Genomic DNA, 5,764 nt, shown 5'->3' on the forward strand with positions numbered 1-5,764 from the left:
GCCCCGTTTTACTATACAAATGCTATTCAAAGCTACTCCCTCCTTCCATCTATATAGGGCCTAATGCGTTTTTCGATGCTAACTTTGACCAAATATTAGAGCAATGATATATGACATGCAACTGACACAAAGCACACCGTTAACTTCGTCTGTGAAAGGTTCTTTCAATGATATAATTTTCACATTGTGCATGTCATGTACTATTAATGTTGTCAATAGTCAAAGGCGGTCTTAAAAATCTCATTACACCCTATATAGATGCAAGGAGGGAGTATGAATCCATGTTATGTCCGATTAAATTTTTTCGCTTGCTGTATAATGCATGTAACCTACTCATACCAACATTTTAGTGCATTCCAAATGTCTATACTACCACTGCAATTTGAACTAAATTTGAATTTGTTTCTCTATTTCAATAAGAATCTACAATGATGATTGTTGCCAACTTCAACCATCATAGTTTCCTTGCTATCCGCCAGGTATAAATCGGACGGCCTATAATGCAGGATGGCAGGCACACCATCATCAACAACTCTGTTTTTTATAAGAGTAGAGATAAAATATATTAAATGTAGTATAACATGTTCATAAACACACCATGTGTATCACCGTTATATATATTCACACATGCGTCGGTTTAAAACACTATGATAAATTCTTCAAATATCTGAATTCGCTTTTTATAATGAAGTATATATGATCTCTATTCGTCTTTTACACCCACACAACCCTCTTATATTTGTAGCTAGCGCTAACTTTCTCTTGTGCATGCACACGCCCACATCCCTCTCACCCTCCCTCGGCATTCTCTAGCTCCATCACGCAAATTCATCTTTTCACTTTAGGTCGTCACCCATGGTGTGTGTAGGCCCCCCAGCTCCTTCTTTATGACACACATCGATCAATATGCCTCTCTAGCCAGGTGTGCCTAGCACAAACACAAGCTTCCCCTCTTCTCTTGTCACTGTCCATGCCTCACTCCCACCACTCTTTTCATCGTTCTCGTACTCGCACACTCCTCCCCGCTCGATATAGTATGCCTCTCGTACCACCTCCTACATGCATCCCTCTATCTCTATCCTTCTCCTCGTGCCTCGTTTGCTTCTAACACACACATGCATGTACACCGATCGATCTCCCAACATATACCTAGATCGACTTTAACTACCCCCCCATCGATCGACGTACCTCACAAGTTATGTCTCTCCTTTCTCTAACAAAGGGCGATTGATCTTCCTATGTAGTTATGTCTGCTTACCACAGCCACATCGTCCCCCCTCATCATTCGTGCATGCCTCCTGACCCATCTCTCACACGCACGTGCATAGACAACAAGCAGCCTTCTCCTCTCTTATTGATATTGCGGGCGTGCCCTCCGTTTGTCTAGCAAGCCTATCCCACCATTTGTTAGAAGCAACTCCACTACCACCTCCTCCAACACTCTAGCTCTGTCTCTCTCCCAACCTTATTCCTCTCCTACACATATGCATGGATGCCGATCGATCTCCCTTAATACATGAGGCAGATTGATCTCCTTAATACATGAGGTAGGCCTCTCTCCTCCTCCACACATATACCAACCATTGTACCTCTATAGTTAATTGGGCCTCCCTCTTCCCCCAGCACACACTGATAGTCGAGCGCTGTAGGTAGGTATCCATGCCACAAAGACAAACTGCACATGTCCCCTCTCACATTCCAGTAGGCCAGCCACTCTATATCTTTGACGTGGGCACACACAAATTCAATGGCACTCTTTATCGATCGCGCACGCACACACACACATCATCCCTCTTTTCGATTCTATGGACACCTCAAGCCGGTGATACCTTCACTCTCTCCTCGTGGATCGCCCCCTCTATATATATGTTATACCCAGGACTCTATTTCACACACATTGCATATGTTACATTTTTTGATTGCCCCCCCAAAACAAAACTCTCAAGAACCCACACACTATATCTCTCTAGGTTTGTATCTCTCTCACACAACCCCACGTAGGTGGTGTACGTATACAAGAAGAGAATAGGTGCACCGTGCACGTACTCACGCTTCATGCCCAGCCACACCCGCACGGATACACGGTGGAACTCATTTCTTTATGAAATGGCAGCCCACGTGCTAATTTGAACGACTGTAGCGGTTGTTTACCTAGGGAGGTCGTGTACCACGCCTGCATGAAACAAAGTTCAACTTGACGCGTTGTCGCGTTATTTTTAAATAAAGTTATAGCGCTCAATGGCACGTACACAGAATATAAAACGATTTTATGGAGAAAAAGGTAGTCCGCTCACTATATACAATGGAGCCTTGCATGCCTAGTTTGTCGCTCTTCAGAGTATCTCACACAAGGCTGCGGTGGCCTCTCTCTCTCTCTCACCGTTGGTCACTAATCCGGCCGCATCCCTCCCGCCGGGGGAAAGGGAGTGCGGTGGCCTCTCTCTCTCTCACCATTGGTCACTGATCCGGCCGCATCCCGTCCGCCGGGGGAAAGGGAGTGCGGTGGCCTCTCTCTCTCTCTCACCGTTGGTCACTGATCTGGCCGCATCCCGTCCGCCGGGGGAAAGGGAGTGCGGTGGCCTCTCTCTCTCTCTCTCACCATTGGTCACTGATCCGGCCGCATCCCGTCCGCCGGGGGAAAGGGAGGAAGTGCATCGTTTCTCCGTTCGACGGTGCTGAGGCAGCACGTCCCAATCTGCGGTACACGCCGTTCTCTCTGACCAAGCTCCGGCGCGGCATGGCCTATGCCACCTGCTCGCAGATTCCGCCCACCGCCGCTCACCTAGTTACATCCCGACGACCTCCAGGTATCCCCTTCGGCCTTGCTCCACTGCCCGTCTTCCCACGTCGCTGCATGTGGATCTTCCATAGTTCTTTGCCCAAAATGTAGCTCGTCCAGCGTACTTTCCATATTGCATTCTCGTCCTCACACCGTTTTAGACAAACACAACCGTGTTGTTATCTTCCCTCAGGGCAAGGAATATGCTTCTTTTTTGTCGTCGCATGTGTCATCAACTGTTATTGGCCAGTAATTGTTTCCTTTCTACCTCTTTTTTGCAAATAGGGCTATCCATTTCACCTCATTGCTATTGCGACCTTTTGGTGAACTGCACAAATCACTTTTTTCTTAAGAGTGTTTTGTGCAGTTGTACTAAAATGTCACACGGGCAACGTCTCTACTTTTCAGTGCGACTACACAAAGGGATATTGGTTTTACTCTATCCTCCTCATCCAACTCCGAGCCTAATCTTCTCCAACTAGTTAGTCTTACGAGAGACTACAAAGGTGACCGGCTTCTATTTATGTGTTTATTGTTTCATCAGCAGTCCTCTATTATCGTAATCACACTTAGTATCTTTGGAACAGGGACACTCAGCTCTATTTTAGTGGAACTGCACAAAATGATCGGAATGTTGCATGCTCCAGACATCTACGTTTTTCCCAACTTGCCTTGTTGATTTAGACAGAGCTGGGGGGACGTTGCTGCCAATGAAAGCATGGATCAATTTTAATTTAACACCTTCTCACAACTCTGTTTTCAGTTGTGATGTAATTATTAGCTCTGATCTGCTAATAATTGACATGCATTATCAAGGGAGTTAGTTTTTTATTGTTTCCGAAAGAGCATCGATGGCAAGACACGCGAAACAAAAGCTGAAAGCTCACACCATTGTACAATTTCATGTTGCTGGAAAATTATTTGTATAGTACGTCAATTATGTAAACAAATGATGGAAGCTTGATAGCATTCCCAGAAGCCTCTTCATCATCTGGGTCCATGTGCCATGCACAAAATTATACTCCTTCGTTCCTAAATATTTGTCTTTTTACAAATTTCAAACGGGCATATTTTAGAGTGTAGATTCACTCATTTTGCTTCGTATGTGTACTCCCTCCGTTCCTAAATATTCTATTCGTCTTTCTAGAGATTTCAACAAATGACTACATATGGAGCAAAATGAGTGAATCTACACTCTAAAATATGTCTATATACATCCGTATGTGCCAGTCCATTTGAAGTCTCTACAAAGACAAATTTGAGTAGTCACTCGTTGAAATCTCTAGAAAGACAAATACTCCGGAGTATATTTAAGAACCTAGGGGGTAGTGCACAACCGCATGGGAGACTCAGCCCGGTCGTTGCACCGCATTAGGGCATGTACAATGGTGCTATCTTAAGAGTGCCACGTAGGATAAATGATGAGGTAGAGGAGAGAGAACTCATAAGAAAAGGCTTGTCTTCTCTCATTTAAGATAAGACAAGAGATGATCTCTTAGCCCAATTTGTCTCACCATGTTTTAAGGAATGGCTAGTTATTGAAGATAAGACTAAGATATAACCCACTATAGACATACTTTTTTGTTATCTCTAAATTACATGCAAGACTTAAGATAAGACTGTCTTATCAACCATTGTACATGCCCTTAATAGTGAGTAATGAGCAGTCAAATCATAAGCCCCACCTTTCCCACTGTAAGTTGTTCTGAAGAAGCAACCATCAAATCCGCTCATACTACTCCATCCGTCACTATTTATACAGCGCGCTTCAGAAAAAAGAAAACGAATCTGTGGGACCAAGGCAACTAGCGATCGGCCTAAAAAATAGCATTGGTAGTTATAGCACGGCGTCTATTACTGGAGGAATAATGCGTACACACATGCATGCAGTGCTTCCACCCCGGGTACACACATGCATGCACGTACTCCACTCCGTAGTAGTAGAGAGTACATGGAGAGAAAATTGTGGAATTGATTGCGGTTACGACGCCCTAATTAATTGAGCATTAAACCAAACGCATCTAAAGTCTCTCTGGTGCTGGAAATGCATCATAATGAAGCGTGCCCGGTAAACTGTGACGTAGGGAGGAGTAGTATGAAGGTGCAAAACCAAGTACGCGTATGGCCAGTCGGTCAACGCACCTCCTCTTGGCATATCACTGACATGTGGGACAAGAGTGTGAGCAATTCGATCTCAATTGACGGCAAAGAGCCAACCCGCCGTTCCTTGAGAGAGACGAGGAGCTAGAACACAAAGACGGGCTCACACAGAGGCCAAGATATATTCGAGCATGGTTGGTTGATGGATATCATTCATTACATGTTGGGCTGCCGTTTTCCGCCCTTCTCCGGAATAAACGTGTAATTATCAGAGATAAAAGTAAGAGTGCAGATGCTCCACCATGCGGTTCTAGTAGTAGTACTACTCGTACTACTGCGCTTGGCTCTTCGCCTCTTCGTCAAGTCGAACAATGATGGTACTCTGCATGTTGGGTACTAAGTGTATGCCTCTGACAATCTGACACTGAATGGACTGATGCATGTCCACCGAGGGTAGGTTGCATTAGTCAAAAGGTGTAAGCGAGCTTCACCTTGTCCTGCAAGCTTCTCCTCGTTCTACGAGTTGTCGGGACACGCCAAAAATAGTGCTAGTCCATACTCCCTCTCCTTTCCGGTTAATATGGCTTAATCTTCTTTGCGGGTAAATGAGAGAGCTTTATTCATATATAAGCATTCTTAGGACGATCAACCAAGACACTGGTCACTAGGAAGCGAGGTACCCCGCAAAAAAAGAAGTAGGAAGCGAGGTGTTTCATCAAGCCAGCTCTCGGCCACATTCAAAGTGCAGCAAGCACGGTTTGCACGAAGATGCGCCGCAAGGTTTGCTGACCTATTTACATGCTGAATAACAAAAGAAGAGGAAATATTACCGAGCGCTACTATTTGTAACATGATATGAGCCAGAATTAAGCGAGAATTGTTGCG

The sequence above is a fragment of the Triticum dicoccoides genome, chromosome 1B (genome assembly GCF_002162155.2).
Source record: "Triticum dicoccoides isolate Atlit2015 ecotype Zavitan chromosome 1B, WEW_v2.0, whole genome shotgun sequence".
NCBI classification, from domain to species: Eukaryota; Viridiplantae; Streptophyta; class Magnoliopsida; order Poales; family Poaceae; genus Triticum; species Triticum dicoccoides.